General features: G+C 37.6%; 1 long non-coding RNA gene across 1 annotated transcript in view; it reads right to left on the bottom strand.

The window, feature by feature from the left end:
- Positions 1-8,095: 8,095 nt before the first annotated feature.
- LOC131381078 (uncharacterized) overlaps positions 8,096-26,336 on the bottom strand; it is a 61,192-nt gene continuing 42,951 nt past the window's right edge. Inside the window, exons 2-3 of the long non-coding RNA XR_009209523.1 lie at positions 25,282-25,472; positions 8,096-8,246 (exon numbers count right to left, since the gene is read on the bottom strand). This is a non-coding gene — a long non-coding RNA (uncharacterized LOC131381078). The remainder of the gene's footprint in view (positions 8,247-25,281; positions 25,473-26,336) is intronic.

Here is a 26,336-nt window from a genome sequence, read left to right as displayed (position 1 = left end):
TCTCCCTTAAATTATAAATGTGTCTTTTTTTATGTCTGTAACTCTGCAAGCATTGTTTAAAAAACTGTACTTATAAGTATATAATTTTAAAAAGTTAAAGAATTTTCAGCATTTCTTCACAACAGTGGCTTTCAAACTCCAGGGTGAATCTGAATCACCTGGAGACTTGTTAAAGCACTGGTGTGCACTCGCCACTCCAGTTTTGGACTCAGTATTTCTGAGATGGGGCCTGATAATTTGTATTTCTAATGAGTCTCCAGGCAATGAGGATGCTGCTGCTTACACTTTGAAAATCACTGCCCTATCCTAACAATTTTACTTCAAAATTTTTTCCCAAGCATTTGTCTGCATGTTATTTTCCATAGTTATTATCCTAGTATATGAGATTTGTGCATTTTAATTATTTTTCTGAATTACAAAGAGTCTATCCCCTGTCACCAAATAAAAGGACCTGTTGGAGTTTGAGGATAAGATGTTCTAAGAGGCATAATAAGAATTACTTAACTATTCTACAAGGTGGAGCATTATTAAGATTTTTTTTTAACTTTTAGGTTGAGGGAGGGGTACATGTGCAGGTTTTGTTATATAGGTAAACTTGTGTAATGGAGATTTGATGCACAGATTATTTTGTCACCCAAACACTAAGCCTAGTATCTAATAGTTATTTTTTTTTCTGCTCCCTTCTCTCCTCCCACCCTTCATCTGCTGGTAGGCACCAGTGTCTGTTGTTCCCCTCTATGTGTCCATGTGTCCTCATCATTTAGCTCCCACTTATGAGAATATGCAGTATTTGGTTTTCTGTTCCTGCATTAGTTTGCTAAGAATAACGGCCTCTAGCTCCATCCACATTTCTGCAAAGGACATTATCTCATTCTTTTTTATGACTGCATTGTATTCCATAGTGTACATGAACCATGCTTACTTTATCCAATCTGTCATTAATGGGCATTTAGGTTGATCCCATATCTTTGCTATTGTGAGTAGTGCTGCAATGAACATATGCGTGCATGCATCTTTATAGTAGAATGTTTTATATTCCTCTGGGTATATACCCAGTAATGAGAATGCTGAGTTGAATGGTAGTTCTGTTTTTAGCTCTTTAAGGAATCAAAACACTGCTTTCCAGAATGGTTGAACTAATTTACAATTCCACCAACAGTGTACAAGTGTTCTGTTTTCTCCACAACCTCTCCAGCTTGTTATTTTTTTGACTTTTTAATAATAATCATTCTGACTGATGTGAGATATCTCATTGTGGTTTTGATTTGTATTTCTCTAATGATCAGTGATGTTGAGCTTTTATTCATATGATTTTTGGCCACATATATGTCTTATTTTGAGAAGTGTCTTTTCATGTCCTTTGCCCACTTTTTGATGGGGTTGTTATTTCCCTTGTAAATTTGTTTAATTTCCTTATAGATGCTGGATACTAGACCTTTGCCAGATGCATAGTTTGTGAAAATTTTCTCCCATTCTGTAGGTTTTCTGTTTACTCTTTTGTTAGCTTCTTTTGCTGTGCAGAAACTCTTTAGTTTAATTAGATCTCCATTTGTCAATTTTTGCTTTTGTTGCGATTGCTTTTGGCATCTTCGCCATGAAATCTTTGCTAGGTCCTATGTCCAGAATGATATTGCCTAGTCTTCCAGGGTTTTTATAGCTTTTGGTTTTACATTTAAGTCTTTAATCCTTCTTGAGTTGATGTTGTATATGGTGTGAGGAAGAGGTCTAGTTTCAATCTTCTGCACTTGGCTAGCCAGTTAACCCAGCACCATTTATTCAATAGGGAGTCCTTTCCCCATTGCTTGTTTTTGTCAGTTTCATCTAAGATCAGATTGTTGTAGTTGTGTGGCTTTATTTTTGGGATCTCTATTCTGTTCCATTGGTTTATGTGTTTGTTTTTGTACTAGTACCATGCTGCTTTGGTTACTGTAGCCCTGTAGTACAGTTTGAAATTGGGTAGCATAATGCCTCCTGCTTTGTTCGTTTTGCTTAGGATTGCCTGGGTTATGTGGACTCTTTTTTTTGTTTCATATGAATTTTGAAGTAGATTTTTTCTAATTCTGTGAAGAATATCATTGGTAGTTTGATAGGAATAGCACTGAATTTATAAGTTGCCTTGGGCAGTATGGCCATTTTAACGATAATGATTCGTCCTATCTATAAGCATGGAATGTTTTTCCATTTGTGTTTGTGTCATCTCTGATTTCTTTGAGCAGTGGTTTGTAATTCTCGTTGTAGAGATCTTTCACTTCCCTAGTTAGCTGTATTCCTAGGTATTTTATTCTTTTTGTGGCAATTGTGAATGGGTTTGTGTTCCTAATTTGGCTCTCAGCTTGGCAGTTGTTGGTATATAGGAATGGTGGTGACTTTCGTATGTTGATTTTGTATCCTGAAACCTTGCTGAAGTTGCTTATCAGCTTAAGGAGCTTTGGGGCTGAGGCTATAGTATTTTCTAGATACAGAATCATGTTATCTGCAAACAGAGAAAGTTTGACTTCCTCTGTTCCTATTTGGATGAATTTCTTTCTTTCCCTATCCTGATTGATCTGGCCAGGATTTCCAATACTATGTGGAATAGGAGTGGTAAGAGACGGCATCCTTGTCTTGTGCTGATTTTCACGGGGAATGTTTCCAGCTTTTGCCCATTCTGTATGGTGTTAGCTGTGGATTTGTCATAAATAGTTCTTATTATTTTGAGGTTTGTTCCTTCAGCACTAGTTTGTGGAGTTTTTAACATGAAGAGATTGAATTTTATCGAAATCCTTTTTTGTATCTATTGAGATGATCATGTGGATTTTGTCTTTAGTTCTGTTATGTGATGAATCACGTTTATTGATCTGCATAGTAAGAAGATATTTAGCCCAAAATGATTCAGTCATGAAATCAAGTTAATCTGGTGTTAAACTTGTCTGGTTTTTTCCCATTGGTGTATCTCCAGCTCCTGGAAAAGCGGCTGTCACCAGAAGGTATTCATTAAATATTTTTTGACTAAATTAATGAATTAAACATTTTCTTCATATACTCTAGGTAACTTAGAGGTCTCTAGGAGGGGTGTTAAGTGCAGGCAATTGGGGCAGGTTCCTGCAGCATTTGATGAATACTTTGCTTCAAAACAAGCCACTTCACAAAGAAGAATCATTAACAAGCTGCAGTTGGTTTTCCTGTACTGCAAAGGATTTTTGTCTGTGATGGGTAAGCAAGAGGCCCATGTTCAACTCTCTCCTTTTCATAGTTTTATAAGCAACCTGTGTCCATAGAGATGCTCTCTGTGGTTTATGTGTTCACTCATACTCTGTTATACATGGTTTCTTATTTTAAGTTAGAAACACTTGTGTGCATAGATCAGCTCAAAATCAGAAATTAAATGCAACATGGGAAGCACTGGTGGGGACCCAGCTTCCAAACATGTATTACATGAAAATACTAAGACTTTTCTTTAATGTCAATTTAATTAAAGCAAATAAATTATGCAATGCTATTGGCTTATTCCACTGCCCTTTTACCAAAACAGAGTTCTCTGTGCACATAGTTTTTTTTAACATCTAATCAATAAACTAGAGTGAGCTGAGCATCTGGCTCCCTTAATAAGGGGATTGTGGAAACCCTGGGCAGTAAATTAGATTTAAGAAAATTTCTAAAATGAGAGAAAATTACATTATAAATATGACATTAACATTCCAAGGCACCAGAACCTCCTTGAGACTGCAGAGTCCCTGAGCTAGGTCCCTACCTATACAGAGCACAGCAAATACTTAGGTCATTCTTAAGATGTGGACGGTCAAACCTGTCAGGAATAGTAGCTTCATGCCAAATCTGCAGGAGCCCTTTCCCTTCTTGACCACTGGGCAGCTTCTTTGACAAACACCTTTTAGGGATTCTGAGAACATTTCACCCCCTGCCATCTTTTGGCAAAGAGCAGCTGAATGCTAAAGGCATATTTTCTCAAAGTGCTTGTTAATGACTCAACTGTGGAATTACTTGCTGGGCTGCTGCTCTGGAGTGGTCATTACAATATTTCATTCTTCTTGCTTAATTTCAGGCTGTACTTCCTCCATACATAAATACATCAAGCTATATACAAACCAGAACTTTTATCTGCATACAGGGGTTTAGAGAGTTTGTTTCTCCTGCTCTGTAGGACAAGAAAAATCATTGTTTCCCGCTTTGATTTAGAGATTTGATTTATGCAGTTTTGCCTTTCAAGCTTCTGTTTCAGATGTGCTAACTCTCAGGTTTGTGTGCATTTGCTTGGATTTACTGACATGAGTTTAATTCCTGATTTACAACCTGCAGGCTTCAGATGAAGAATGAATTTTGATTTAGAGTAATACATCCTATATGGCTTCTATTTTCTACTCAGATTCAACTATTAGTTGGTTTTAGCACAAACTGAGTTATGGCTTTTCCTAAAAGGCCCTTTTTTGATGAAATTAAGATGGATTGAAAACCAAATCTTTCCCATATAACTACATGAAATAAAGTCCCTTCCTACAAGTCTGACTGACATGAAGTGGGGTCTCCAGAGAGAAGCTCCCCTGCTTCTGTACAGTTCTGCTGATTGGTAGCTGAGTATTGAAATCTTCTGGTTCTTCTCCCATGATCATAGGTTTGTTTCTTCATTTATTCATTTTCAAAACTCTTTGCAAAGATCTTTTACAGTTGTGTGTCACAGGATAAGCAGAAAAGGTTCTACGTCTTTTAATGTGTTGATGAACATCCAGCGTTCTGAATCACCCCAAACACACAAGACAAGTAAAACAACAACAACAACAAAAGAAACCCAGCAACACACGTAAGTCTTCATGTGCATATAATTTAGTATATTCTTCTATTTGGATCTTTGAGATATGCTCCTTAAAAGTTGGACAGCTCTTGATGTATAATTAATAAAAGTGGTCTTTTCTCCAATCTCACTTGGGTAACAGTTTCTTGAACTGATCAACCTTCAATCTGAAAAGGATATCCATTTGCCTCAAAGATATTTATAACCATTATAGCAAAAACGTGAAGTGAAAGGGAAAGGTAACTTCTGATTCTATGTCAAAACTACAATTTAATGGCAAACCCCCTATATAACATGGCCTGGGTGACTTGAATATAGAATTTTGTTTGTTTGTTTGTTTGTTTTTAAAGACAGGGTCTCACTTTGTCACCCATGCAGTAGTGCAGTGGCCCAATCTTGGCTCATTGCAACCTCCGCCTCTGGGTTCAAGCGATTCTCCTGCCTCAGCCTCTAGTGCAGCTGGGACTACAGGTGCATGCAACCATGTCTGGTTAGTTTTGTATTTTTAGTAGAGACAGGGTTTCGCTGTGTTGGCCACGCTAGTCTCGAACGCCTGATCCTCAAGTGATCTGACTACCTCGGCCTCCCAAAGTGCTGGGATTATAGGTGTGAGCCACTGCATGCAACCAATGTAGGGTTTTACATAAGGAAGACTGATTGGCCTAGAAGAAGAAGAGGTGAGAACCTGCCCTTTGTGGCGATTACTGGGCAAAAAAGGGAGAAAGGAGAGCAAAGTGATCAAGCACTGGATGTTCTGAAGAAGGAACATAGACATATCGAGAAAGGACTGGTGTACCAGCAAAGGTATGGGATCAGAGCAAAGGCCAGGGTCAGGCCTTTGAGGCTTGAGCCAAGCAGCGTGGACCCAGACTCCAGCTAAGCAACTACTTTACAATCAGGAAGAGCAGAGGGTTAATATCACACCTCACAGATATCCTGCTCCCATAGCCATCAACACAAAATCACAAAGACACAGCCCTCTGCCATAAACTCAGCTACCAGTGTGGAGAAAAACAGAGGAAGAAAGAAAACACCCAAAAGCTGAGAGTTTATTTGGATTATTGACCAGAAAGAGAGTTATTTGAAGAGGCAGCTTTAATTATGCAAATGAACAGAATTGACCAGAGAGGGGCATACACAAAAGATGAAATCAGTTATCAAAGAACAGTAGATATATATTTTATTTGAATTTATTTATTTAATTACAACTCTATGTTTGTGGTTTGTTATGATTATTGAAATGCACTAATGATTGTATCTATGTATTAAATGACTTATTAAAATTACCTAGGGCTGGTACAGCTTACTGCAGATCCTCAGGAATATTTTAATATATTGATTGATGTATATGTTATTTATGTAATGCACTATTTAATCACTTGGTTTCTTTTAATGGTTATTTTTATGCTAACCTTTTTTATTTATTGCATGTGATACTAGTTTTCCAGTTATAAAAATGATACAAAGTTTCCTTTTAAAATTAAGTTTTTTAAAAAAGAGTTGATTTTAAAAAATATTTAACAAATAATAGTGCAAATGGATAGCAGACATAGCAACAATTATAAAGTTGGTATCGAAATGTCTGAAGTTTGAGAGGTGATACCCTAATGAAAATTATGGGGTCTTCATCCACAAGGAAACTAGAAACGTTCACAAGCACCTAATAATCCTTTCGATAATTGGAAGCAACAGCACCAGGCTGGGCCCGTTAAAGGAAGGGTGATTGGTTAAGAAAATCATTCAAAGAATGAAGGGTACTCACATTGGAGCTCTTTTTATGGGCTGATGCTTTACTTATATGGTTCTAATTTAATCTTCACAGCAGCTCCGTGGCTATATTTTAAATGAGTACACCAAAGGCCTGAGAGTTAAGAGATGGATCCAAGTTCATGTAGCTAGTAAATAGCAAAGCTGAAATGGGAACCCTACTCCCTAAGAGCCAAGATATGGACTAAATCGAAGAGTTGAAGTTTGTCATTGAGATTCATTAAACAGCTATCCAAAACAAGCAAACAAACAAACAAAACACACAGAAAAAAACAAACAAAAACAAACAAACAAAAAACAGCTGTCCCAACAGTAGTTGGGCCTGTGTCTGTCTCATTTCAGATTTCTCAAACAGCAACTGGATGTTGCTGCCCCAAGGGATGAAAAGGAGGAAAACAGTCCCTTAGCCAATAAGTAAAGAAAACGGCTTGGAGACTTTGACCTCTGAGACCGTGACCGGGATGCACCTCAAATCACCAGGGTGTGACCACTCACGGGCAAATAGCATGCGAGGGTTGTCTGTTGTGGTCATCCTGCGGCTAAACTAAAATCCTAGCCTGGGGAGAGTTAGCAGTAGCGTCTCTTAGTTTATAATTCATTAGAAAATTTCAATCCCCACTTCTTGGGATAGTTCAAGGGTATGGTGACAGGAATCTGAGTCTGCTTCTGGTCGGTCAGGTCGTTGGTTTCACAAGCAAATGCTTCCCCCTAGTGGCTATGGCTGGTCATTGCATGTACCTCCTCTCAGGACTCACTTCTGGAAAACTCTAAGGTGACTGTGCAATGTGGGTCACAAACAATTATCCCTCACCTCCTACCCCCAGTAACTGCCCCACCCTGTTAATCCTCAACAGTCCCTCTGTGCTTGCTGGACTGCCTTTGCGCCTCCTGCCCATCCTTCCCAAGGTATAATGGCTGCTTTCCAGACTTCCGGGTCCCCTCACCCAGGACACTGGTTCTTCTCTCCTGTGCCTGGACCAGGCTGACAGCTCTTTCTGAGAATCTGTAGACCCTGAAGCTTTGGGTACAGCGCCCTCTCCTGCTCACTTCAGTTTCACGCATGCAACTGACTCGCCCCAAAACCGGATTGGGGATTGGAAAGTCTTCTCCAGACTTTCTATCGTTAACGCAACCAGCCTAGAGGACTAGGCCTGTGGGTTAGAGGGATTTTCTTTTCTTTTCTTTTTTTTTTTGAGAGGGAGTCTTGCTCTTTCACCCAGGCCAGAGTGCAGTGGCGCTATCTCGGCTCACGGCAAGCTGTGCTTCCCGGGTTCGCGCCATTCTCCTGCCTCAGCCTCCCGAGTAGCTTAAATGCTGAACTCTTTTAGGAAGACGACTGAATCAGTCAAGGTTTTTCAGAGAGATAGAACCAATAAGCTAGAAAGAGACGGAGAGAGAGGAGAAATGATTTATTTAGGGAATTGACTCACTTTGTAAGGAAGGCTGAGAGGTGTCACGACAGACTGACTGCAAGCTGGAGAACCAGGAAAGGCAGTTGCATGGCTCAGTCCGGATATGAAGGTCTCAGAACCAAGAAAGCCGATGGTGTAACTCTCACTCTGAGGCCAAAGGCCTGAAAGCCGGTGGATGGTGGAGGTGGGGGGGACAGGGAATGCTAGTACGAGTCCTACAGTCCAAAAGCCAGAGAAACTGGAATTCTGACATTCAAAGGCAGAAGGAGAAGGATATCCAAGCTCTGGAAGAGAGAGAGAACAAATTCACCGTTACTTTGCCTTTTTTTTTTTTTTCTATTGGAGCCCTCAGTGGACTGAATGTGCCCCCACATTAGGTGAGGATGGCTGTCCCTTATTCAGTTCATTGATGCAAATGCCAGTCTCTCCCAGAAACATCCTCGGAGACACACTCAGAAATAAAGCTCTACCAGCTAGCTAGGTGTCCCTGAATCCATCAAGCTGACACCTACAATTAACTATCACAATGACTAAGAAAGTAACTTGATTTCAGTAAGTCATCTTCTCAGACTCCTTTTGCAGCCGTACCCTGGGATCCTACAGGAAATAGAAGAGGAGAATTGTGTTTCTCTGAAACTCATCGCCTCTGTGGTATGACCCTGGGCTACACTTCCAGATAAATCTTCCCAAAACTATCAGCACGTACTCCAAGAACTTCAGCCCAAAGGAGCCAATCACTGCTTCCCACCTCACTGACACCCACCACCCTGTCTACTTGAACCCTCTTAATTTCCCAAACTTTTAGTCATTCATCAAAGTTCAACTAAAATGCTTCCTGATCCACAAAACTGTCATTATTCCCTAAGGCTTCAGCCTGAGATATTTCCCTCCTCCCATCTCCCTGTTTGTTCTGAGGCTTTCTTTAGAACAATTGTCACTTTATTACCACCACTGCTGCTATTGTTGCTATGGCTAATTCTACTCTTTATTCTTATTTCTTTTTAAATTTTATTTTAGGTTCAAGGGGTGCACATGCAGGTTACCTGGGTATATCGCATGATGCTATTTGAGGTATGAATTCCTGTCACCCAGGTACTTAGTACCCAATAGTTTTTTGACCTTTGCCCCCTCCTTCCCACTCCCTCCAGTTTCTATTGTTGCTATCTTTATGTCCATGAGTACTCAATGGCTAGCTCCCAGTTATAAGTGAAAACATGTGGTATTTGCTTTACTGTTCCTGCATTAATTTGCTTACAATAGTGGCCTCCAGCTGCATCCATGTGGCTGCAACGGACATTATTTCATTCTTTTTTATGGCTGCATAGTATTCCATGGTGCATATGTATCACATTTTCTTTATCCAACCCAAGCAAAGTCTACTCTTCCTGGCTTTCCAGTGGTTGGCTGGAGGAAATAGGAAGACTATGAAGGAGTCAACACTTCTGAGTGGGGACTAACCCTACCATAAAACTCAGGAAAACACTGGGCAGAATATGATATTAGGAAAAAGAGCATTGCCATAATAAGAATATATTCATGCTTGTTGTGTGCCAAGTGTTAAGCAAAACATGGCTTATTTAATGGCTTCTTAAATATATTCCCCCAAACCCAATAGAACACGCATAAAAGACCCACTTTATAGTTAAGAAAGCTGAGGCTCCTAAAGTAGCTATCAGCGAATTGTGGCCACAACAATGTGGAATAACAGCCACAGAACTTCACTGGACTACAATGATCCGCCTTTATTTACTCATGGGACACAAGGCTGGGGCTGGGCTGATCTCAGCTGGGTTTGGGTGTTAGTTTGCTCGGGTTACCATAACACAACACCACAGATTCGGTGGCTTAAAAAACAGAAGTTGATTTTCTCACAATTCTGGGGTCTGAGGGTTTAAGATTAAGGCCTGGCCGCCGGCTTGCTGTGTCCTCACCTGGTCCTTTCCCTGTGTGTCCAAATGTCCTCTTATAAGGACACCAGGCATATGGGATTAGGGCTTCTACTGACCTCATTTTCACTGAATCACCTTGTTAAAGGCTCTATGTACAAATATAGTCACATTCTGAGGTACCGCGTTAGGGCTTCCACAGATGAAATTGGTGGGGGCAGATGTAATTCAACCGTCACAGTTGTTTGTGTGTTTGTGGAGAAGCTGATCCTTCATCCATCTGTGAATCAGCCGGAGGCTCTGCACCTATTTATTCATTAATTCATTCAACACATACTGAGGCCAATTGTGTGGAAGGAGCTCATGAGGTACAGGAGATACAATTGCAAATTACACAAGCTTTCTATACTCTTATAGTCTCATGGGGGGATACAGACAATTGCAAAAGGTTATCTTAAGAAATAATAGAGTAATAAACACAAGCAGTGGGTATTAGAGTCTTAGATTCGGCATCCTACAGGAAGTGACACATTGGAGCTGGAGCCTCGCTCCCCACATAGAGAACAGAACAGAACACAACACACCTTCCTAGTATAAGGTAATGTGCTTGGGAAAATGTCTCATTCATGCTTACACCAGTATGATGCTTAGCATATGGACTAACACATAATAAGCAGTACTCAAAAAATATTGCCTAAAAAGACCACAGAACCAGTTTGGGAGGGATCAAGGACCCAGTTTTTAAGTTTTTTTTCTCTCTCTCTCTTGTTTATCTAGGTATCAAAGAAGAGGTAAGCACAAAAAAGAAGTTGTTAACAAGAAAAATTGGGCCTTTTATCTACCAGACTGAGATTAAATAAATAAAACTGATTTGAAAAATAACTGAAAGTTATCAGATGAAAGTAGACACATAAAAATAAATACTATAACACTATCGGCACATATGGAAGACAGGCCTGATTTTTGCCCAAGAATCTGGCATTTTTCAAAAGTGACTCAAAATTAGCAAAACCAGAATCATAAATAAAACGGCTGATAAACTTGTCTACATATTTTTTAAACTTTTGCATGGTAGCATACACACATACATACACACACACACCTGTGAGGTTGACATTTAAATAATACTTTTTTAAAAAAAATTGCAGCATATATGAAAAAAGAGTTATATCCCTAATCAAAGACCTTTCAGAAAATAACAAACACCCAATAGAAAAGTAGATGACTCAGTCTATGCTAAAAAGAATTATGATAAAAAGTGAATGTATGATACATATAATAAAAAAGTTAAGTCTCACTATGAATCCAAGATATGTAATTAAACACAAAAGACATAATTTATCATCTGCTGGGAAAAATTTAAAACATTGGAAATTGCCTCTTCCAATAGGTGTTGGTGGGAGTGTAAGTTGGTACAGCTTCTAGAGGAGCATTTGATAATATATATCAATACGTGCAATGTTAATCACCTTGACAATTCTAGAATGTTCAGCGATAACTTGCCAAACTGCACAGATGTTGCAAAAAAAGATTCATTGAATATTTATTGCAAAAACTGAAACAATAAAATATTTATCTGCAGGAGAACATTTATAGATTAAGTTTTTTAATAGGTATAAAGTGAATCAAATTTTCTATTTATCCTTATACCAGTTTCTAAAATGTGTATCATTTAAGGAATTCATCAAATTCATCTAAGTTGGCAAATTTGTTTGTGACACAATATATTTGCTCATACTATTGTCTGGTTATCTGAGTAATCTCTTTAGGGTCTGTAGTCATGCTCTCTCTTTTATTCCTAATATTGGTAATTTCTATCTTCTCTCCTTTTTCCTGATCAGCCCAGGTTTTGGTTTCATTGTTTTTTTCTCTATTAAATTTCTGTACTCGATTGCATTGATTTTTCTATAATCTGTATCATTTATTTCTTTCTAATTATTTTGGGTTTAATTTACTCATCTGTTACTGGCTTCTTGAGGTAGAAGTTTAGATCAATGATTATAGACCTTTCTTTTTTTCTAATGTGAATATTTAATGGTACAAATTTCCTCTAGACACCATTTTTTCTATCCCACAAATTTTGATATGTGTGTTTTCATTAGTATTCAAATCAAAAGTTTCTAGTTTCCCTTATAATTTTCATTTTGACCCATAGATTGTTTAAAAGTATATTGTGTTTTTTAAAATAATATTTGGGGATTTTCTAGATATCTTCTTGTTACTGGTTTCTAATTAGGTTCCATTGAAGTCATAGAAAATACTCCCTTTGATTTTAACCATTTAAAATTTATAGTTACTTGCATATGATCTTTCTCATAATTGTTTTATATGTTCTCAAAAAGAACGTGTATCTTGTTGTTGGTTTATCACCCTCTGAATGTTGATAAAGACAGTGTTTGATACTGATCTTCAGGTGTTTGAGAACCTCATCAATTTTGTGTCTACTTGTTCTATCAGTTACTGAGAGGTGGCACCTTGAACATTGCCCAGTAGTTCTGTGTAGAGTAATTTACTCAGTTTACAACCTGGTATTCCTTCTTTGCCTAGCCTCATGGAGTGTGACCCTATGTGTTTATAGCTTAATGTTTAGCAAAAACTCAAGGAAGCCCCTTTGCAGATATCTGGACCTCTTTCTCTGCATAGCTTCCTCCTGTCCTGTTTTCTGCCCTGGAAATTACCACCAACTCAGCCTCCCAGATTTCAAATACCTGTCTCATCATCTCAGCGAGTCCGCCGTGCTCCTGTAATCATTCTCACCTTGTGCTGCTGCCCAGAAAGTGCCTCCGTACAGAAAGGCGGCGCCATCAGGGCTTACTCTGCTGATTTCCCCTGTCTATGGGGTCCCAGTTTTATTCTGCCAGTTGTCTAATGTGTGAATGTAGTTATTTTATATATTTAAAAGCTCAGTTGTCTGGTTGTTTGCAGTGGAGGGAAAGTCTGGAACCAGGCACTCCCTCATAGCCAAAAGCTGAAGTTCCCAGTTGCCAGATATTAATATAGGATCACCAGTTTTACTTAGGTTAATATTATTTAGTATATTCATTTTTCTAAATTTTTAATTTAAACCTTTCTCTGTCCTTATATTTCAGGGGTATTTTACTTAAACAGCACATAGTTGAGGTTTTAAAAATACAGGCTGAAAGTCATTTTCTTTTAATGAAAGTAAGATCCATTTACATTTGTGGTAATTAATATTGTTCTTTGAAGTTTTCAGTTTTGTTTGGAAAGGAATTTTTTTCCTTCTTTTGTATTTAATTTGTGCTTTTTCTAATTATACTTTTACTCCCTAAGCTAATTTGGTAGTTATGTTTTTGTGGCTATTTTTAGATAATTTCATATGCATACTTAACAAACAATTAATTAGCTGAACTTCCTCCTGAGTAAAACCAGTTTATTTGTTTTTTCTTTGACTAGTCTTTGACTAATCTTCTGGTTTAATTAATCTATTATAAGTTTCATTTATATTTTTTCTAGATGTTCTATTTGGTTATTTTACAAATTTGCTTTAATATGCTCTTGTTTCTTGCTCATATTTTCAAGTCTCTTTTTTATTACCAAAACATATTAAATACACTTACTTTGCATCCTGCATTGGATATTCCAATTCAGTTTCACAATCCCTTATGTGAGATTCTTCCATTGAAAAGTTTTGAAAATACAATTTCATTCTCATCAGGAGGGTAGACAATATTTGCTCATGAGCAAAATTCTAGCTGCATTGCCGTAGGCTGTTTAGAGGCTCTGTTTCTAACCACTTTGTATATTCTGCTCTGATGTTTTTCATTATGTAGTATTGCTACAAACCCCATGCAAGCTCTTCTGGAACCTACCATAAATAAACTCTATTACATTTCTGTAATCCCAAAAAGATTTGAATTTTGAACCATACCTAGTTCCAAAGATTTTTGTTAAACAAATGTAAACAGGCTTCTGGAATTCTTGTGGATCTAACACTATTATCTGTGGCTGCTGGCTCTTATTCCTGATAGATTATTTTATTTTCACCATGAGTTCACATTCTTTATAACTTCATCTTTGGGAATACTTTAAGGCTTGGGTTGAAGTTGCATTTTTCCAGGGAGAATTTGTGTTTGTTTCTTCCAGTTTCCTGTAACACTATCAATCAAGGTTAACTTTAATGCAAATTATCTGCTTGTGAGAAATGGTTTATGATTATAAATTCTTAGGTTAAACCTTTTTTCCTGCAATGCTAACATTGAAATATGTGTGTTTTCCTGCCATCTTCTTCGGTGCTGTAGGTTTGTTTTTGTTTACCACAAAAAAAATGTGTTTCTTTGGGGTCTCAACTTCATGTGGGCAATTCCTAGTTGACTCACCACCTTGAACAGGCTTTGGGTTTATTTCCTATTTTATGAACCACATGCAACCATAAAAATGGAAGTTTAAAGGCAACAGGGCTTGACGGATTCCCTGAAATAAAAGCTAGGATCAGCATTCACTTATCTCACTTCTTTTTGGGTTTCTAAGGAATCGTTACTTTCTTGCAGAATGAGCTAAAGGAAGAGATCTTTGTTTCCAACATATTACATGGATTTTTAAAAGTTATTTTTTCCAGGGGTGATGCCTTTGGGATACCTAGTGCATAATATTGCAGGAAACAGAATCCACCCCCCACCTCCCGCCCGCCCCACATGGTTCCTTTTTCTCTTTCTGCTCTATTGGTCCTATGTTTGGCTTTTACCTGCATGATTTTTAGGTGGCTGCTATACTTCTAACAGTCTTTTGGGCATTGCAGGCAGGAAGGCATGGAAATGACAATGGAAAGAAAAAAACGTATTATTTTAGTATCTTCCTTTTTGTCAGGAAAATATTAGCTTTTCTAGAAGACTTCAACTGACAGTTCACCAGAATTGTGCAACATGACCACCCTTGGTGCAAGAAAACTGAGAAATGAGCCAGACACGTTGAATTATGAAAAATGGGCTCTGTTAATAAGGAAGAATTAGGGAATAGATATTGCAGTAGGGATCTGGAAGTGTCTTCTATTCCCTGGAATCATCAGAATAATAATTACAGGTTTTTTGTTTGCTTGTTTGTTTTGTTTTTTGTTTTTTTACTCTGGGTTATACACAGTGACAAATGAGCTGTGATGTAAAACAGTGGTCCCCACCCTTTTCAGCACCAGGGACTGGTTTTGTGGAAGACAGTTTTTCCACAGATTGGGGGGTGAGTGGTTTCAGGACGAAACTGTTCCACCTCAGATCATTAAGCATTATTAGTTAGATTCTCATAAGGAGCACATAACCTAGATCCCTCGCATGTGCAGTTTGCAATAGGGTTCGACTCCTATGAGAAACTAATGCCTCCACTGATCTGACAGGAGGCGGAGCTCAGGCGGTCATGTGAACAATGGGGAGTGGCTGTAAATACAGATTATGCTTCCCTCCCTCGCCTGCAGCTTACATCCTGCTGTGCAGCCTGGTTCCTAACAGGCCACGAACTGGTACTGGTCCATGACCTGGGGGTTAGAGACCCCTGATGTGAAATATAGACAGATGATATAGAGATAGATCAGAATCTCTGAACACTAGCACTACTGACATTTTTGGTCAGGTCATTTTTTTCTTGACAGGGACTGTCCTGTCAAGACCATAGGGTATTTAGCAGCATCCCCTGTGGTCTCCACCCACTAGATGCCAGCAACACTCCCACTCCATGGCAACCAAATATGTCTCAAGACATTGCCAAATATCTCCATGGAAGAAAAATCATTCCCAATTGAAAACCACTGATATATAGATACAGATGGACATTACATAGATGTAGATATGCATATGTAAATATGTGCACATATAACATGCACAGGTGTGTGCATGCCTGCACACACACACACACACACACACACACACACACACACACACACACACACACACACACACACACACACACACACACACACACACACACACACACAAACACAGTAAGATTTACTTGCTGTTCATCCCTAACACTAAGGTTGTAGCCTTTGGGGTTCCAGCTTTATGTAAGTCTCAAATTTTCACTGAAACTGTCTGAGGAAGGTACTATTATTGTTCCCTGTTGACACTGATGAGCAAACTGAAGCTCTCAGAGATTAAGTAACTTGCCTAATACCACACAGCTAGTCATACTGTGGTGAGATGAGGCGGTGGTCTCTAGTCAGCTATGATCAATCTCCAAAACTTATTTTATATCTTTGATTTGGCTGAATCTTACCAACCTTACACCTTCCTGTTCCTCTTCACAATAGTTACCTGTTTGTTCAGAATATTGCTGTTGCAGAGACTTCTGTAATGTTCTTCCTCTAACCCTTTGTGTCATTTATGTCATATGCCTGACCTTCTCTAATGCATCCTCTTGTGCAAAGACTTCCATTTCTCTGAGCTCAGCTCAAGTAACACCAAATGAAACCTAACACTGGAATGTAGACACCCTCAAACTAGAGATTTAATTAATTTTTAGATTCCATAGTTTCCTAACAAGACTCACTGAATAGACACTGTGTTACACAGTCCAGATCCCCACTTCAGGGCCAACATAGCCTGGTCTCAGCGTCTGGAAATATCAGCTGCTAATTTATAATGTGACCCTGACAGAAAATTGCACTTGACTTTAGGGAACTGGTTTGTCCAAGGTTATACACCTCACAGGAGTTCACTCATGGCCAACAACTGGCCAATGCAGGGACACAAAGGCCCAGTCTCCCTTAATCTGGGACAATTCCAAAAGGCCATCTCAGCTCCAGAGCTCCCCATGAGACTGGCTGAGGCAGCAGTTCTAACTTCGTTGTTGGTTGGCTTCTCTTTCTGCACAATTCTGCCTGTGTAACTTCTTCATAGGTGCATCTTCTGAGAGTAATCACCCATAAACCATCTATATGCTACTCTTTGTTTCATAACGATCTCCAGATAATCCAATCAATCCAGCTGATGTCAGAGGTGGATCTAATATGTGGACCAAAGAGAAATGGATGGAGCACCTGGTAGTTTGTGATACAGAAAAAACACAACTATCAATAAGCCTACTGGTATTACATATTTTAAAATTATGTTGCACTTTCTAGTTGGAAATATATTCTTTTGCAAAATTTCTTATCAAACATCCATGAAGTCCTTGAAAGTTTGCAGAGATTCCTCCTAATTCCATGGAAGAGATGTGCATGGCTGTATCACCTATGCCAGTGTCCAGAATAAGAGCCATTCTCCTGACTCCTCATCCTTGGCCTTTGCCTTCCTTTGAGGGTCTCCTGGCTCCAGTCTTCTTTGGTGAAGAGTTACCCCTATCCAACAGCAGAGAGCAGCAAAGCCTATGTTCTGACAACAGAGATTTCTTTGCCAGGGATTTTCAGTCTCAGGGCAAATAATTTCAAAGAACTTTGTTATTGAAGACTAAAGTTAATTAAATTATCACTCTGGAGTGAAGATTACAAAGAATTAGTAAAAAACAAAATTTGCATATATTAAGTATACTGACTCCTGGAATAAACCTGAAAGCACAAGAGTAAATCAAACCCAAGATATCCGATAACCTCAGGGCCTCATCTGAAATCTCTGAGCCCAGGAGTGCAATGAATTTCAGGTGAGGCCGTGGCTCCATGAGCTTTCCATGCCCTTCCCGTTCAGTCCATTTGTGCTCCTCCCCAACTGACTGGACAAATGCCACTAGGAAGCAAATGTGACAAATCACAGTCATGGCTCCAAATGACCTCAGGAAAGAAGGAAAGTGTTCCTGTTCATAAACATATGTCTCCCAATTTATTTAGCATTTTTAAAAAAGTATTTGAAAAATATTTTATAACTTTTCCATACATGCTTTGCACAGATTTGGACAGATTTGAATACCTTGTATTTCCTCACTTCACTTGCAAACTATGTATTTTATTGAAACTGCATGTTTTAAAACTATGGCTGGTGTATAAAATACAGTTGTCTTTTATTAATATCAGAAAAATAATATAAATTATTAATTTAAACAATTTTTATAGGTGTTTTTGGCTTTTTATGAAAACAATTATATTACTTGAAATTAATGATAGTTTACTTTCTCCTTTCCAAACCTCGTACTCCTGCTTTGTCTTATACTAGTTTATTGCTGGCTAGAACAACCAGCAAATGGTTAAAATAAGAGTGGATAGCTGGTATCCTTGTCTTTCTTCATATCTTTGGGGGAATACTTTTAGTATTTTATCATTGAGCATGATATTTTCTGAAGGAATTCTTTAAAATACATCATTTATCCATTTGTAAGAGATATTAATAATGATAAAATGTTTAATTTCTTCAAATATTACTTTACAATTCATTGTGATGATTCCACAGTTTTTCTCCCTCTGTCTCTTAGTATGATGCAGTAGGCACATCGTCCATGATCTCATCCCTGGCACTTGTGAGTTTGTTAGCCCACATGGCAAAAGGAACTCTGCAGAAAGGATCAAGTTTAAAGATGTTGAGGTGGGGATATCATCCTGGGTGATAGAGGTGAGCCCCGTCTAATTACTTGATCCTTAAAAATGGAAGAGGCGGGGAAAGAGTGGGTCAGAGAGATGCAGTATTGGACTCACCCACCATTGTTGGCTGGGAAGAAGGAGAAAGGAAACCATGAGCCAAGGAATGCCATGGTCTCCCAAAGCCGGAATCAGCACACAGTTTATGGCCAGTAAGAGAACAGAGACCTCGGTGCTACAACCACAGGGTACTGGATTTTGCCAACAATCCGAATGACCAAGGAAACAAATTGTCCACTGCAGCCTCCAGAAAAGAATTCAGTGTCGTCGGCACCCTCATTTTAGTGCAGTGAGGACTGCATCTGACTTCTGAGCTTCAGAACTATAATATGATAAATTTTGAGGATTTATTACATCAGTAATGGAAAACTAATACACATGGCAAGTCACAGGAAAAGATTTTCTATTTTGAACCAATCTTACATTCTTGGAATAAAGACGGCTTATCATAAAGTATTAATTATCAATTTGTTATACATTGTCCAATTCAGTTTGCCAAGAGTTTGTTTTGGATTTTCCTCTATCATTAGAAGTGGCCTGGCACTTTCTTTCCTTATACTGTCCGTTTCAGACGTTTCTGTCAAAACTATCCTGATCTCACAGAGTTAGGGAGTGTTCTGTGTTACACATCCTAAAATTGTTGCTGTGGGACTGAAATTCTTTCTTCTATCACAGTTTTGTAGAATTCACCTGTTTATTCATTTGCACCCTGTTTGATCCTTGTGGGAAGACCTTAAGCACCGATTTAATTTTTTAATAGTTATAAAACCCTTCAGTTTTTCTAAATATTCATAAGCCAGTTTTTATTATTTATTACTAGTTTTAGTTTTATTTGGCTGTAAATAACAAAACAAAACAATTTTAAAAAACAGGCCCCTGCTCTTCAATGTATGTAGTTTCACTTATATAAGATAAATTCTAGAGCTCTGCTCACAATATTGTGCCAACAATTAACAACACGGCATTGTGCACATAAACATTTGTTAATAGAGTAAATCTCATGTTAAATGTTCTTGTCATGATCAAAAAAGGCTTAAATAAAATAGAAATTAATTTCTCCTTCACATAAACACTCCAGGACTGGTACAGTAGCTTTGTGATGGGTAGAGCCCTAAGTTGTTTCTTCCATGTTTGCCCTAGAGTTTCCAGGGTACACTCACAACCAATCTTAGTCATTACAATCATCACTATAGCACTTCCTGGGTAGTGCCAGTGCCTTGTAACAGAGTATTCTCAGTGTCTCTCTTTCATCCCCAATACCTTTGCTGTCATTTCTCTCATGTATTCATATGCTATAATGATGCAACACATTGTTAGCTATTAATACTCTAAAGAATTATCTGTTACATTAAGAATAAGGAAAATAAAATATTTTATTTTACTTTCATTTATTCCTTCTCTGATTTTTTTTATTATTTATGTGGACCCAGGTTTCTAACTTCCATAATTTCCCTTCTTTCTGAAGAACTTCTTTTAACATTCCTTTCAAGGCAAGTCTATTGCTAACAAATTCTCTCAGTTGTTGTTTGTCTGAGAAAGTCTTTATTTTTCCTTTACTTTTGAAGGATAATTTCTATGGATAATAATTGTAGCTTGGTGGATTATTGTCACACTTTAAATATCTCACTCCAGGCCAGGCGTGGTGGCTCACGCCTGTAATCCCAGCACTTTGGGAGGCTGAGGTGGGCAGATCAGAAGATCAGGAGATCGAGACCATCCTGGCTAACACAGTGAAACCCTGTCTCTACTAAAAAATACAAAAAAATGAGCTGGGCATGGTGGCGGGCACCTGTAGTCCCAGCTACTTCGGAGGCTGAGGCAGGAGATTGGCGTGAACCCAGGAGGCAGAGGTTGCAGTGAGCCAAGATCGCACCACCGCACTCCAACCTGGGCAACAGTGCAAGACTCCGTCTCAAAAAAAAAAAAAAAAAAATTAACTCCACACTTTTCGTCCTTGAATTCTTCTTGAATAGAAGTCCTATGCAATTTGTATTCTTGTTTCTTTTAAATAAGGTGTTTTTATTTTATGGCCACTTTCACAGTTTTCTCTGTCTTTGGTTTTCTCTAATTTGTATATGGTATACCTAGCTATAGATCTTTCAGCATTTATCTTGCTTGGTGGTCTGTGAACTTTCTAGATTAGGGGTTGGGCGTCTGGCATTAATTTTGGAAAATTCTTGGGCATTATTAACTCAAATATATCTTCTGCTTCTTTTTCTCTTTCTGGTATTTCCATTATATTCATGTGATATCTTTTGTAATTATCCCACAGTTATTGGATATTCTGTTCCATTTTTCATTTCTTTTTTCTCTTTGCATTTCAGTTTGACATATTTTCAAGCTCACTGACTTTCTTCAGCCATGTCTAGCCTGCTGATGAGCCTATCAAATAAATTTTTAAAAGTCTTCTGTTACAGTGTTTATTTCTAGCATTTCCTTCTAATTGTTTCTTAAAGTGTCAATCTTGCATCTTAGATTAACCATGTGTTCTTGCATATTGTCTGCTTTTCCATTAAAGCCCTTAGCATATGAGGGGACTTCAAACATTTATGGAAAATTTGAATTCAACAATAAAAATAAAAAATATAAACTTTGTTTTCTAACATAAACTCCACCAAGGTCCAGACACTTTTGTAAGCAATGATACCAGCCATTTAGTCTATCAGTAAAAAACTAAGGGCCCTGGGAATTTAACCATGCCAGTGTAGTCTATTTACTTTTTTAATTGAAGAGAAATGGGTGCCCTTTATAGGTACTTTAAGATTAGGAAGCAAAAATATGTCAGAAGGAGCCAAATAGAACTATAAGGTGGGTACCTAAAAATTTCCCATCAAAACCCTTGCAAAACTGCCATTGTTTGATGAGAGGAATGAGCAGTAGCATTGTCATGGTGGAGAAGGACTCTGTGGTGAAGCTTTCCCAAACTTTTTTTTTTTTTTTTTTGCTTAAAGCTTCGGCTAACTTTCTCAAAACATTCTCATAATAAGTAGATGTTGTCATTATTTGGCCCTCCAGAAAGTAAGCAAGCAAAATGCCTTTAGTATCTCAAAAAATTGTTGCCATGACCTCTGTTCTTGACTGGCCCACTTTTGTTTTGACTAGACCATTTCCACCTCTTGGTAGCTATTGCTTTGATAGTCCTTGGTCTTCAAGATCATACTGGTAAAGCCATGTTTCTTCTCCTGTTGCAGTTCCTCAAAAAATGCTTCAGGATCTTGATCTCATTTTAAAAAATCCATTGAATGCTCTGCTCTTATCTGCAGCTAATTTGGGTGCAGTGGTTTTGGCAACCATCAAATAGAAACTTTGCTCAACTTTAATTTTTCAATCCCAATTGTGTAAGCTGAACCAATTGAGATGTCTATGGTGTCAGCTATTGTTTCTGCTGTTAATTGTCGGTCCTCTTCAATTAGGGTATGAATAAGATTAATTGTTTCCTCTCAAATTGATGTGGATGATCTGCTGTGAGCTTCATCTTCAACATTGTCTCATCCCTTTTTAAAATGAGTTGTCCATTTGTAAACTGTTTTCTTTGGAGTATTGTCCCCATAAACTTTTTGTAAAGCACTAGTGACTTCACCCTTCTTCCACCAAAGCTTCACCATAGATTTGATGTTTATTCTTGCTTCAATTTTAGTAGAATTAATGTTGCTCTGATTGGGGCTCTTTTCAAACTGATTCTTATCCTTCTTCGAGTGCCTCAGGCTAGATCCTGTTCTGACATGTTGTAAAAAGCCATTACAAGTTTATTTTGGTACAGACAATTTTTGGAATCCATGCATAGTTTTCTCATAATATGCATTTTTTGTGAGCTTTTTGATGTCCCCTCATATTAAACATAGTTATCATAATTTCCCTGTATAATGATTCCAAAAGCTGTCTCACCTCTAAGTCTGCTGCTTGCTTTCCCTCTTCTTGTGTTTTTCCTTGTCTTTCAGCATGCCTTGCAATTTTTAATTAAAAGTGGGCATGACATATTGGGTAATAGGAAATGAGGTTAATTAGGCTTTTAGTGTAAGGTTTTATGTTAATTTGGCAAGGAGCTGCAATGTGTTTATTTGTTGTAGTTTCAGGCTCCAGAGATTTTGGTATCCTCCAGCTTCCTTGTATATTTTGGTTTTTTTCTCCTCTGTTGTTTGCATTTCCCTAAGAATTTCTTCATAAATACAGCCCATGGCTTGCTGTTCTCTGATGTAATTCATTTTTATTATACTGGAGTCCTGTTTATGTTGTGGTAAGCTGCTGAGAAAGAGAAGCATTGTATATTCTTATGATTAAATCTCAGTTTTTTAGTGGGCCTGAGTTTCTGGGCTGTGAGCTTTAGAAGCATTTCTTGGGCTTTTTTTCCCTCCCTTGCATGAGACAAGAAGGCTAGAGAGGTCCGAAAATGTCTAATTGCCTTTCCCCAAGGTGCGAAGTAGTATATTGCCCTAGAGGACAGGCTATTGTTACAGAATTCTCTGATAATATTTCAAAATGGTTTCTTTTTTGTTGGATGTATTTCAGAATGTATTTTTACCCACTCCTCCTGCCTGCAACATAGGAGATATTTCTCTGATCCTTACTTTGAGAACCTGATGGGTGTTCTGGTGGCAAACCAACCACCCAACCACCTGTTAGGTGTTGGGGACCACCTAACACTGGGTTCTTTAGGAGCGTTCAAGTATCAAGCTAGTACACTCTCTACCTTTAGCAATTCATGAAAATTATTGTTTAGGTGGTCCTACCAGTTACTAAGTGCAGTTCCTTCTGCTCTTGGGCTGATCTTGGCTGTGGTTCTTCGTATGTGCCAGTCTCTTCAAATGTCAGGGTAGTAGTTTGCCCTGTGATCTTAATCCTCTGACGGATCACAGAAATGACATGGATTTTTAGTTTGCTTGGCTTTTGTTCTTCTTGTTATGACTAGAGTAATGACTTCCAAACTGTTTACATGCTAAAGTTGAAATCAGAGGTCATACTTTTCCTATTCAATCTGACAATCTCTGTCATTTAATTGGAGTGTTCAGACCATTTATATTTAATGTGCTTATCAATGTGGTTGGGTTTAAATCTATCATATATAAGTTTTTAAAATTTAAACCATGTCTTCTTTGCTCCTTTTTCTCCTTTTCTGACTTCTTTTGAATACATTATTTTTGTAATCAATTGTATCTCTGTCTTGGTTTATTTACTATATCTTATTGTTTATTATTTAGTGGTTGCTCTAGGGATTACAGTATTGATATAAAATTTATCACATGCTAGCTTATTTTTTTACCACTTCACTTACCATGTAAGAGCATTACCACAATATAGTTCCATTTTCCCCTTTCTTTATCTTCTGTGCTATTATTGTCATTTAGTTTACTTTTACATATATTTTAAACCCTGTAATACACTGTTATTATTTTTACTTTAAGCAATTATCTTTTAAATAATTTTAAATGAGAAAAATATTTCTTATGTTTATCAGCCTACTCAATATCTCTAGCACTCTTTATTCTTTTATATAAATTAGAGTTCCCTTTGATATCATATTTCTTCTTCCTAAAAATTTTCTTATATATTTCTGTAGTGTATATCTGCTAAAGTTGAATTTGCTGACGTTTTCCTTTCCTGAAAATAATTTTTCACCATTATTTTTGAAGAATATTATTCACTAGGTATTGAATTCTATGTTGAAAATATTTTTTTTCTTTCAGCAGAAATATGTCATTCTATTGTCTTCTAGATTTTATAGTTTCTGGTGAGAGGACTGTGATTATTTTCAGTTTTGTTCCTCTTTATGTGTCTTTCTTCTAGTAACTTTTAATATTTTCTCCTTATCGCTACCTGTTTTTAGCAGTTTGACTACAGAAGCTCTTTGGCTTACAGTGGGGTTATGTCCTGATAAGCCCATCAAAAGTTGAAAATATTATAAATTGAAAATTCATTTAATACATAGTCATTCCTCAGTATCTGTAGAGATTTGGTTCTGGGATTTCCTGTAAATATCAAAATCCACCAATACCCAAGTCCCTTATATAAAATGGGACAGCATTTGTCTACAATCTATGTTCATCCTCCTGTACACTTCAACTCATCCCTAAGTGACTTACAATACCTAATATAATATAAAGTCTGTTAAAATAGTTGTTATAAGATATTGTTTTATTTGTATTATTTTTTGTTGCTGTTGTTTTTATTCTTTTCATTTTTTCCCTAATATTTTGAATCTGTGGTTGGTTGCATCTGTGGATACAAATAATCACAGTTTAGCTTGGCCTTCCTAAAACATGCTCAGAAAACATACATCAGCTTACAGTTGAGCAAAATCAGATGGAAAAACAGTACACTGCAGAGCAGGGGTCATTTGCTCTCATGATCACATGGCTGACTGGGAGTTGTTGCTGCCTGCCACTGCCCTACATCATGAGAGGCTGTCATATTGCATATATCTAGCCCAGAAAAGATCAAAATTCAAAAAATACAGTTTTCATTGACTGCATATCACTTTTGCACTATCGTAAAGTTGAAAAATAATCATAAATGGAACCATCAAAAGTCAATGACTAGCTCAGTTTTCAAAATGTGTTGTTTATGGCAGAAGGTATATCTGTTCCCAGTTAGTGCATTACTGCATGGCATTATTGTCCCTTTCTAAATACATACCGATGTGTTTTTGCTCAATTATCTTTGACTGCAGCAGTTACCACCCAGCCTGTTATTTTCCCTAAAATAGAATAGGGTGAATACTCTTAACATTCCTCCCTATTTAATCAAGAGGTAATTAGTGGCTCCTGCATTAGACACTGGGTAAAAAGCTGGATATTCACTACTCTTTTATTTCTCTGAGGCCATTAATTTAAGCTGAGGGGAGATTACTGGTGTATGGAAAATATTGAACCAGGGAATTCTGTTACTGAGTTTCCCTGTAAATAAAATAACATCTTTACTGTTTTCAGAACATACCTTATTCTTTAAAGAATGAGAATCCCCTAGGTTTTTGGATTTTATCCCATAGCCATGAATCAGTTGCCGAGTTTGTTGAGAAGTGGGGGCAGCAATGCATCATCACCTCTTCTCTCCAATGAATAGATGTCTAGTTTACCCTGGATGGGCCCATTCCTGGGAAGTTGACTCATGTCTTTATTTCCTCAGTCCTGTTTGGAAGTTGGACCAGAGAAAACAACAGTAAAGAATGGTCATTTAATCTCTTCTCTCACTGACCATCTCTGCTCATCTACTGAAGTTGAAATGCACTCCATATTATTATTTTTTTGTTTTTTTCCCCTGCCTTTTATGTGGTCTACCTAAGCTCTAGGCTTGTTATCTCTAAGCATAGGAGCATAGAGATATTAGTAGTAGCCTGCAGAAATATTTTTTCTTCACACTTACTTCAATTTTGAGTTTAAGGAGAGTTGTTCATTGTTAGCTTCAGGTCAGTCTCAATTTGATGATAAAAATAAAGTAAGACCTCAACTGACAGATATTTTTCAGAACTTGTAGTATGAGATTAGGGACCTTTCCTAGTTTCAGCATAGCTGAGGTTTTCTTTCAATTTCATGTCTATGTGCTGGACAGTGGAATCTTTTGTAAATGTATGATCACTTTGTCACACTTTGCTTTTTTACAAAAAGTAAAGCCTTCCAAAATTCTTTTAAAAAAGAAATCAAATTCTTCAATTTCTTTATTTTCCTCTCCCATCAATGTAGCAAAGTGGGACTCAGGACACTTCTTGTCCCTCTCAAGTCTATAGCTCTGAGTTCCTTTGGGGTAATTTGCCTTTTTCTGAAATTAAGTCAACATGATTACCCACCAGCAGTCTTTTCAAGGTTATCACTGCTGTAACATTGATATTTCCAAAAAGACTGAAATGTGAGAAAAAAATGGTCTTTAAGCAGACTCAAGAGAGATTTAATTGAAATTCATTGTGCACATTAAAATGCAAATGTTTGTGAAATTCATTGTAAAAAAAAAAAGTACACTTCTATGTAATGCAATATTTAACACAACCAGTAGCAATG

This window comes from Hylobates moloch, unplaced genomic scaffold (genome assembly GCF_009828535.3).
Source record: "Hylobates moloch isolate HMO894 unplaced genomic scaffold, HMol_V3 SCAFFOLD_13, whole genome shotgun sequence".
NCBI classification, from domain to species: domain Eukaryota; kingdom Metazoa; phylum Chordata; class Mammalia; order Primates; family Hylobatidae; genus Hylobates; species Hylobates moloch.
Note: the sequence above shows the minus strand (reverse complement) of the source record. Positions and strands in the feature narration are given on the sequence as shown.